We start from the raw sequence: 11,362 nt of genomic DNA on the forward strand, positions 1-11,362 counted from the left end.
AGCAGTTGCAAGGAACAAGTAGAAGTGATTCTAGTAGACTTTCCAGAGAATTGTGTGTGTGTTGGGGGGGGGGTTACTTCTCCACATCTCCTATTACTAGAACTTGGGGGGAGGGAGAACCAGCGGAGCTGAACACTGGAAAATTCAGGATCTCACAGAGTTAAGCTGTGCAATTTGTTCCAAACAGCAGTGATAATCACCAGCTTGGGTGGATTTAAAAGGGGGTTAGGTAACTTTACAGACGCGGGTGGCGCTGTGGGTTAAACCACAGAGCCTAGGACTTGCCGATCAGAAGGTTGACGGTTCGAATCCCCGCGATGGGGTGAGCTCCCGTTGCTCGGTCCCTGCTCTTGCCAACCTAGCAGTTCAAAAGCATGTCAAAGTGCAAGTAGATAAATAGGTACCGCTCTGGCGGGAAGGTAAACGGCATTTCCGTGCGCTGCTCTGGTTCACCAGAAGCCGCTTAGTCATGCTGGCCACATGACCCGGAAGCTGTACGCCAGCTCCCTCGGCCAATAAAGCGAGATGAGCGCCACAACCCCAGAGTCAGCCACGACTGGACCTAATGGTCAGGGGTCCCTTTATCTTTACCTAGGTAACTTTACAGATGATAGCCACAGACCCTAGATTCCCCTTCCACTGTTGATAGGAGCCAACTCCTAGGGACCAATGTCCCTTCAGCTCCCCACCCCAATAAAATGGGGGTCCGGGGACCCCAAAGTTGATGAACATTGCCATTCAAATTGTGTGTGTGCACTGCGTCATGCCATCAATTATGTGGGGGGGGCTTACCCCCATATTTTATTCAAGTTGTCACCCCTGCTACTGTTGGAGGCAATATGCCTCTGAGTATTGGTTGCTGGAAGTCACAAGTTGGTAGAGTTGCTGTTGCACTCAGATCCTGTTTGTGAGTTTCCTGTTTGTCAGGTCACTGCAAGAACAGGATGCTGGGCATCCTGAGCATCCTGAGTGGACAGACTCTCTGAGTGGTGCAGCTGGATTCTGGATTTATGAGGTCCTTCATATGGTGTGGCATACATGGTTCTCCCCCTCCCCATTTTATTCTCACAACAACCCTGTGAGGTGGGTTAGGGTGAGAAACAGGGGTCGCCAGACACTTTTGAGGCTGTGTGCAGATTTGAACGTGGGTCTCACATCCCAGTCCAGTGCTCTACATCTCACTTTGGCCGCAATCCTACTTGAGAGTAAGCCCCATTGAATTCAATAGGACTGACCTCTGAGTAGATGTGGCTAGGCTTGCACTGTTGGATGGGAATGATCTTTGGCACATCTACACAGAAGTAAGTTCTGCTGAGTGAAAGGGGACTTGGCCCCCATGTAAATGTGTGCAGGATTTCAGCCTTGCTTTCAAAATGTGAAAAGCTAGCCCTGTTGCATTGCAGTGGGGGTAGGGGGTGGTAATGGACTGCTCCCCCCAAAGACCTACCCAGACAGCAGCACTTGCTTGTGTGATCCACTTTTTAAAAGGACCCAAGTGTAAAATGTTCTAGAGTGCTACAGATGGGAGTGCTTAGCTCACATAGAGAAGAGGACAAACAGGTCAATGAGAAGCACCAGATGCAGGGATTTTGTGTCAGGGTGGGATGGGAAGATCTGGAGAAGGCACTTTCAGAGGTCTTCTTCATCTGGTTGAGATTCAAAGCACGCAGCCTGAGAATGGGATTTCTTTTGCGGCCTAGGACCCACGTACCTATGGGACTGCCTCTCCTGGTAGGCCCCACGGAGGACCTTAAGGTCCACAAGTGACAACATTTTGGAGGTCCCAGGTCACAAGGTCGTTAGATTGGTCGCAACCACGGGCTTTTCAGTACTGGCCCCGACTTGGTGGAACACTCTGTCACAAGAGACTAGGGCCCTGAGGGACTTGACATCTTTCCACAGGGCCTGCAAGACAGAGCTGTTCTGCCTGGCCTTTGGTTTGGACTCAGTCTGACCCTTATGTTTCCCTCCCCTTATGGTTTTGATGAGGCTTTTTTAAATTGCATTTTAACCTGTATTTTAAATTGGTTTTTTTCCCTTCCCTATTATGTTTTTACTGTAATTTTACTGTTGTTAGCTGCCCTGAGCCTGGCTCTGGCCGGGGAGGGAGGGGTATAAATAATTTTTATTACTATTATTATTATTATTATTAGGTCACAATATATGCACAAGCTTTGCAGGCTCGGTACACCCTGTACCTTCAAAGCACATTCAGAGCACATTCTTTGCCTTAAAGAATTATGGGCACTGTAGTTTACCCCTCACAGTTACAATTCCCAGAAACCTTTAACAAACAACAGTGCCCAGAATATTTCGGGAGGCTGTGTGCTTCAAATGTGCTTTCAAGGTATAATGCATACGCAGCCCTTCTCTCTGGAATGGGCCCTGTATGTAAGTGTTGCTGCAGAGGAAAAGTTTAGCCTTGCTGGCATTTCCCATTTCCCATTTAAAAAAGACTGAAACATCTACCCCAAGTAGTAATTATTTTGCTGGTGGCCCTCAGGCTGGTAATCGCATAGGACTAGAAGGCTGCAAGTGAACTTATCATAGACACCTGATATCAAAAGGGTTTTATTAATAGCCATCTCAGAAAAATTAATTCATCACATAGAGGTACAAGGAGCAGGGCAGACTGGGAACCTGGTGAGGTTTCATTATTCATACAAAGCGGTCCTTCAGAACACCATGGGTTGCTGGCAATGCTAGTCCTACTCAGAGTAGACCTACTGAAGTTAATGAACATTACTTAGTTCCATAAATTTTAACAGGTCTACTCTGAGTATAGCAGTTAGATAGAAACCCATGTCTCCAAGTAGTATGCGTTCATATGAAAAAAATACTTGGCAATCTCTTTGTTCTTGGTTCTTCCTTAGATAAGTTTCCTTCTTCAGTGTTACTTGTCAGAATGATTCCCAATTTGGCCAATTCTGGTACCTATCCTGTAATAAAGTGAAATATGTTGTTAAGCTGCGTATTGCTCATTTGTTGATAATTTTGATATTGCGTATGGTACATCAGTGTCCACTTTGGGTTGTAAAATATTATAATGATAATAATAGTTGTTTGGTTGAACAGACTTTACAGTTATTAACAGTGAGGAGGCTGAAATCTGAAGAACGTGTGTGTTTCACACAGCTATAATTCCCTGCACCTGTAACGAACTATAGTTCCCAGGATTATTTGGGGGAAATTATGTGCTTTAAACGAACACTGAATGTACTTTTGATGCATGATGTGGATCTTCCCAACAACATTGTGAACATTTAAAATCTCAGTTCTCACCATCCCTGACATTTGGCCATGTGGGCTGGGTCTGATTGACAGTTCAGTAACATCTGGAGGGCTTCTTGTTGGCTTTACCTTGCCTGTTGGTGGCAAGGGAAAATAAAAAAATATCAAAGGAGAATTCCCTGGATACCAAGATCCAGAGCAAGTACTCTTTGGTGAGAGAGGTTCTCAAGAGAACTCCATCAAAAATTTAAAATCACAAAATATGCAGCAAAATAGAGCATGAAAATATAGGCTGTTAGACCTTTAAAATATGCCCCTGTGAATTCCTTCCAAAGTTTGCCTCTTCAGCTACCAGAGACAAGTGCATGGGGACACCTGCTTGTCAATCATCCTATGTTCCCTACTCTATTCAAGCTAGTCTGCTCTGCAATGGGGAAATGTTCCTTTGCTCATGTGGTTTGATTTTAAAGCATGCTGGGCAAAGGTCTTTCAGCTGCCTCCTGTCAGCTAACCAGCACTGATGACTGCACAGCCTGTTTCCTTGGGCTACTTAGTTTGATTTCAAGGGAAGCATTTTCCGGCAGTCAGAAGGGCTTGCAGGTGTATTAACTTGCCCAGGAACCAACAGTGGCCCTAGGATCCATTGTAGTGCAGGGCAAGGCATAAAACCTCCCTCTGTCCCCATCCCCTATATAAATAAAAATAAGTAACCAGCTGTTTCTGCCCAATCGTGTACAAAGCAGAGGGTGGGAGGGTCAGATTTTAAGGGGGATAGACATAGGGAGGATGGGTTCAGGCAGTCCTTGCGGTATCCTGGACCTAAGTTGTTCAGGGCTTTGTAAATTAGCACAGCCTGGCTCTGTAGTAGATGGGCTGGCAGGGCTGATGCTTTAACTAACGTGTTGCATGTTCTCAGCCAGATGCCCCCATCAACAATCTGGCCACTACATTCTGCACCAGCTGGAGCGAGGAGCAAGGACCAGGACCAAAGGCAGCCCTGTGGAGAAGGCATTGCAGTAATCCAGCTTCAAGGTTTAAATGTATGGCATGGGTGTGCTCTTTCGGTCATACTTAGTTGGGACAGAGGAGCGTGGCAATTCAGTGCCTCTGCTGCACTGCCTGTCATCTAATGATTTAAGCTGGAATATTCTATTTCATCTATTTGTTTACTTTCAATATTTACAGGCCACTTTTCACCGCGGATGGTTGCAAAGCAGCTTACACAATCCATCGATCAAAATCTCACAGTGTTTGAAACAAATGGAAGCAACAGGGAAAAGCATCAGATCAATAAACAGGGGTAGCAAGAATTGCTTAAAAGGCCCCCTGAAATAAATAAAAAAGTCACTTCACATGGGAGTAGTGGGACTTACTCCTGAGTAGACAAATATAGGCTGGCACTAGTGAGACACAGAAAGCTGTCGTGTCGCCTTTGGCTCCTAGCCACTGCTTTTTCCCAGCAAAGGGTTGGGAAAGGCTGAGTTGCAAAAGGGTCATTTCCACCACCAGCTGAAGGACGCAGAGAGGAAAACAGAGACATCATAATAAGCAGGACGGAGACATCCCTGGCACTCAGCCCAGCGTTCACTCAGTCAATTAGATCATGCGTCTACATTAAACTTGCCAGATATGATACATTTCCCCAGTTCTTGTGGATTCCCAAGGAGCAGAAGGCATAGGGAAAGGGACTGCATCAAAATAAAGGGTGGGTTTGTTTAATATCTTTTTGCAGTCCTGGAAGGTGGAGATGGGTTATTCTAACAGTGTGGATCAAGGTGGCCCTGCCTTGCTGGGAGGGGTGGCCTCTGCTATCACACAGGTCTCACCTACAGGGAGTAGCTGGCTTATACCTCCAATATGAGATGTTTTAGGGGCAGAGAGAGGTCAGGGAGAGACCCTAAGTCAGCCCAGCTACCAGCAAGTACTAGCGTTGAGCCAGCTGGTGCAGCAAAGGGACTGAATCGCCACACTCCCCTGTCTCAACTGAGTATGACCTAAAGAGCACACCCATGCCATACATTTAAACCTTGAAGCTGGATTACTGCAATGCGTTCTCCGCGGGGCTGCCCTTGGTCCTGGTCCTTGTTCTAGCTGGTGCAGAATGCGCTGGCCAGATTGCTGATGGGGGCATCTGGCTGGGAACCAGTAGCGTAGCGTGGGTTGTCAGCACCCGGGGCAAGGCAAGTAATTTGCGCCCCCTAACGTGGCGCTGTGGGTTAAAGCCTCAGCGCCTAGGACTTGCCGATCGAAAGGTCGGCGGTTCGAATCCCTGCGGCGGGGTGCGCTCCCGCTGCTTGGTCCCAGCGCCTGCCAACCAGCAGTTTGAAAGCACCTCCGGGTGCAAGTAGATAAATAGGGACCGCTTACCAGCGGGAAGGTAAATGGCGTTTCCGTGTGCGGCTCTGGCTCTGGCTCTGGCCAGAGCAGCGATGTCACGCTGGCCACGTGACCCGGAAGTGTCTCCGGACAGCGCTGGCCCCTGGCCTCTTAAGTGAGATGGGCGCACAACCCCAGAGTCTGTCAAGACTGGCCCGTACGGGCAGGGGTACCTTTACCTTTACCTTTAACCTGTGGATTTGCGCCCCCTAACCCTACCCCCCAGATGTTGCGCCTGGTGCGGCCGGCCCCCCTTGCACCCCCCACGCTACGCCACTGCTGGGAACATGCAACACCTTAGCTAAGCATCAGCCCTGACAGCCCATCTACTATGGAGCCAGGGTCTTTGTGCTAATTTACAAAGCCCAGAACAACTTAGGTCCAGGGTACCACAAGGACTGTCTGAATCCATATATCCCACCTTAAACACTGAGATCATCGGCAGGAGCATTGTTGGTCATTCCCTCAGTTGGCGAAGCTCACTTGATAACAAGAAATAGGAGTGTCTAGTGTTGTCAGCCGAGTCTTGTGGAATACTCTGCCAGTAGAGATTTAGCAGGAGCCTTCTGTTTTAATTTTTGAGTGCCTGATGACAACAATGCAGGCAGTTAAGAATATATCTTTCTGCAATGGTTAATAGATGCCTGTTTCTAACTTTTTCCTAACTTTTTTAAAGGGTGCTGAGAATTGTAGTTCTGGGAGAGGTAAACTATAGTCCCCGGAATTATTTGGGGGACGCCACCCCCAATGTGGGACGCGGGTGGCGCTGTGGGTAAAACCTCAGCGCCTAGGACTTGCCGATCGTATGGTCGGCGATTCGAATCCCCGCGGCGGGGTGAGCTCCCGTTGCTCGGTCCCAGCGCCTGCCAACCTAGCAGTTTGAAAGCACCCCCGGGGTGCAAGTAGATAAATAGGGACCGCTTACTAGCGGGAAGGTAAACAGCATTTCCGTGTGCTGCACTGGCTCGCCAGATGCAGCTTGTCACGCTGGCCACGTGACCCGGAAGTGTCTTCGGACAGCGCTGGCCCCCGGCCTCTTAAGCGAGATGGGCGCGCAACCCCAGAGTCAGACACGACTGGCCTGTACGGGCAGGGGTACCTTTACCTTTACCTTTACCTTTACCCCCAATGTAGGGTGTGGATGCGCCATTTTATTTCATAATGCTGTTTTGTCGTTTACTGCTAGTTTCATGTGCTACATAAAGATTTTTTTAAAAAAATCTATTAAGCACTTATAAATGCTTTTAAATAAAATAAAAATACAACACTTTATTTATTTATTTATTTACTGGATTCATTGGCATGCGTACAGCAAACGATGAGGTCAGCTTACTGGCTCTGCATGTGTATGTGAAGTTAATACTCAAATTGCACCATCTCCCTCCTCTCGTCTCTGTCAACGTTACAGGCCTAAGTTTAGCTAATGTTTCAAAAGATTGAATTTGCTTCACTTTTGGGGAGCTGGGGAGGCATGTCTCCAGTCTCTCCTTGCTCGGTCTCTTGTGTGCGGCTCTTCAATTATGTCTTTCCAATGCTGCCATTTCCCATTGACAGTCTCCTTGTGGCTTTTGCGCCTCTCAGCACCCTCTCGGGCCCGGCGACACGGTTGCCATGGCGAAGGCTGCAATGTCACCTTGGAAAAAAGCAAGGCAGCGAGACCCCTAAGTTCATTTCAGCACAAAGTGAGCAGCGTTGGAGAAGCAAAAGTTAATTAGGCCATGCACGCTGGTAGGGGAGTGGGAAAGAGAAGGAGGCAGGCAAAAATGCAAAGCAATCCCTCATATGCTGTTCGTACCATGCAGCAAATATTCTGGCAATGATGGAGCCAAGAACAAGCATCTTTCCAGACAGGCAAAAACAAAAAAACAAAAACACGGCCGAAACAAAACCCAGAGCAAGTGACAAGGCTATAGGGAGAGAATGGGGTTTTTGAGGTCTCCCTTTAACCCTAAGAGGTCTGGGCTTTCAGATCATCACATCAGGCAGAAATTTTAAGAGGTTCCCCCCTTGCCTCTTTTTTATGTTAAACACACACAAAAATCCCAACAAAGGATGGGTTTGAAGTCTTTCACATATTATTAAAAGATCTAATAAGCAGGTGAAGAATTCCAGAAGATTGTCTACGGTAACGAAAAAACATCATAACGTCCAAATTTCACTGGCTGTTGCTGGTATATAAGGCCAAGCATCTGAGTTGGAGGTATAGACAACCAAGTTCCACCATACCATGCTGAACGATTGTGGCTTCTCTGTGCCCTTGCAATAAAGATACTGTTTAAAAATATCCAAGTTGGCGGTTGTAATGGTTATGCTCGTGCGTAAGTTGCCGCCACTCCTGGCTAGATAGCCTGGTTAAACCTGTTCTGAATGGACAGCCCTTCACTTCGTGGCTGTTCAGTCGCTAGCAGAATCCGTCAGTGGGCGTTTCTTGAACTTCTTCCAGCAAAGAAGTTCTTTGACGCCAAGTCTACGCCTACTTTCCCTGCGCGGAAGTCTTCTGCGCAGGGTGGGTGTGGGTAGCGGAGGACCCGTGCTCTCCCCGCTGGTCTCCAGCGAAGAGTCCTGGAGCCCCCTCGCCGATTCTCCCATCTGCCCCCCTTTATCCCTGGTGTTACGCTGATTTCCTTCCCCAGCCGATGAGCTCCCTCTCTCCCTGCTGGGCCCCTCTCCAGCATTGCTTGAGAGCCTTGCCTCCACCTCTGGCTCCGATGTCAGTTTCCTGACAGCGGTCATCGCTATACCCAGTGCTACCGAATTCCATAATGACTGTGCTGTGTGAAGGCATTCTTCCTCTTGTTTCTCCTGTTGCACGCCACCCCAGTCTCTGAGCGGCGCAAGATTACAGGGGCTCTGGGCAGTTTACCCAGAGTCCGTGTTTCCTCTTGGAACTGAGTCACAGCAGGGTGTGCTATTGTTATGATACATGGTTTATTTATACATATATACAACCTGAGCCTACGATGGAGGGGTTCACAACATTAACACTCTAAGAGGGTCTTGCTTCCTCCATAGGCACAAGCTAGGATCCAAGCAGAGATCCTACATCAATCTCTCTAGTTTACATCACAGCAACTCTATTTTTTTATCTCTCTACTCTAAGCTCCAGCTTTATCAGTAGAGGGAGGCAGTGCCCTCACCCATTTGCTATCTCGGACAGAGTCCCTTGATCTTTTATTCTTCTTAATGGCCCATCACCCCAGACAATTGCCTCATGAAGTTAGCCTAGCTTAATTAGCCTTTAACACTTGGTTTAATTAAAGAATTGGAGGTGTCCACCTGGGTCTTGCTATTTCCTGATTTTAATACCCCAAGCCTTAACTAAATTTCAACACCTACTAGACCCAGGAATTTAGGGTGTAAAAGCAACCACAAACTCATAACAATACATTATGGATGGGGTTTTATTTTTGCAAAAGAGGTGATAGATCAAATGTTGTTTAGTCATAACATCACATTATCTAAGGCTTTCCATCATTGTAATACAGTCTGATGAGCTGCATTTGATAAAAACAACAGCCATAGTTCAGGCTGAATCTCCTTATTTGGTCCATTAAACAAGGATAATAAAAACAGGACAGGCACATAAGCAATTAGCTCCATTACTATTTTAGAAAGCTCATTATAGACTAAGACCCAGAACTGCTGAATACAGGGACAAAATTCTAAAGGTATTGGTTTGGTTTGTTGGTGCAAAAAATGTATATCCAGAATTCTTGAATGCCAAGATCCAAGTTTGGGAAAAGTACTCTTTGGTGTGAAAACCCCAGCAGAGATATAAAGCCACAAAGTAATCAGCGAAGTAATGTAGGCTGCAAAACCTTTAAGATACGCCCTTCTAAGTGAGTTCCAAAAAGGCCCCTTTAAACGTTCCTTTCCAAAGTTCCCCTCTTCCCCTAGCATAGGAAAAGACCACATGTTTGGCAAGTTAAATTTGGTTTACTTGCAACCTTTCCCAAGGTCAGATTCATGTGCTTCAGTATACTTGCACAGGCAGTAAAACACATCGCAGTAATCTAACCTAGATTAGGCTATACCTGTCCAGACAGAGCCAAAACTGGGCTACCAGCCAAAGGTGATGGAATGGAAGGCACTCCACACCACTGAGAGGCAGCATAACTCTGTCAAGAGGAGGCAACCTACCAGCCATCCAGTCTAGGGAACTGCCCACTAACAGTGCCTCAGTTGTGCTTGTTTTTAAGCTCTCATCCAGTCCATTACCGAGGCAAGACAATGGTCCACCTGCAGATGTAAAGAAGCAGAACTGAGAGTTATCAGTGAATTGCTGACAATGTAATCTAAAACGCCAGATAACCCCATTCAGCAGTTTCATGTAGGTGTTAAACCAGGGATCAGCAAACTTTTTCAGCAGGGGGCTGGTCCACTGTCCCTCAGACCTTGTGGGGGGCCAGACTATATGGGGGGGGATGAATGAATTCCTATGCCCCACAAATAACCCAGAGATGCATTTTAAATAAAAGGACACATTCTACTCATGTAAAAACACGCTGATTCCCAGACCGTCCGCGGGCCTGTTTGCCAACCCACGTTAAACAGCAAAGGGGATGAAATTGAACACTGAGGAACCCCACACTGAAGGCTTGATGGGGCCAAAGAACACCCTCCCCTCAAGCATCTTTGGAAGTGACCATCCAAGTAGGATTGGAACCACCGCAAAGCAGTGCCACTCACCTACAACTGGATACCATGGTCAATGGTATCGAAGGCTGCTGAGAGATCAAGGAAAATTAAAAGGGATACATTTTCCCACCTCTCTTCCTACAAAGGTAATCATACAGCCATAATTCATGCCTACTGCGCTCTTTTCATCACCTGCTAAAAACATTCTTATTTAGGCAAGCCTACCCAGCTGTTCGGGACGCAGGTGGCGCTGTGGGTAAAAGCCTCAGCGCCTAGGGCTTGCCGATCGAAAGGTCGGCGGTTCGAATCCCTGCAGCGGGGTGCGCTCCCGTCGTTCGGTCCCAGCGCCTGCCAACCTAGCAGTTCGAAAGCACCCCTGGGTGCAAGTAGATAAATAGGGACCGCTTACTAGCGGGAAGGTAAACGGCGTTTCCGTGTGCGACTCTGGCTCTGGCTCTGGCCAGAGCAGCGATGTCACGCTGGCCACGTGACCCGGAAGTGTCTCCGGACAGCGCTGGCCCCTGGCTTCTTAAGTGAGATGGGCGCACAACCCCAGAGTCTGTCAAGACTGGCCCGTACGGGCAGGGGTACCTTTACCTTTACCTTACCCAGCTGTTCAGGAATTTGAGGTCATTTTGATCTGTTTTACTATTTCAACTTTTGTATGTTTTAAAGTACTGATGTTAATTTTCCCTTGATTTCCTTGTTTTATATTTTTAGTAAACTGTTTAAACCACAATTCTATAATTCTGGACATGGGAACCACATAAAACCTCAAATTTTCCAGGATTCAAACATTTGTTGCTTGCCCTTTGGTCAGGGTACTGTACATGAAATCCTCAAGGCACATTCCTTTCAAACCAGGAATGGGCAGCTTTCATAGGTAAAGGTAAAGGTAAAGGTAAAGGTACCCCTGCCCGTACGGGCCAGTCTTGACAGACTCTGGGGTTGTGCGCCCATCTCACTTAAGAGGCCAGGGGCCAGCGCTGTCCGGAGACACTTCCGGGTCACGTGGCCAGCGTGACATCGCTGCTCTGGCCAGAGCCAGAGCCGCACACGGAAACGCCGTTTACCTTCCCACTGGTAAGCGGTCCCTATTTATCTACTTGCACCCGGA

The sequence above is a fragment of the Podarcis cretensis genome, assembly GCF_951804945.1.
Source record: "Podarcis cretensis genome assembly, chromosome: 8".
NCBI classification, from domain to species: Eukaryota; Metazoa; Chordata; class Lepidosauria; order Squamata; family Lacertidae; genus Podarcis; species Podarcis cretensis.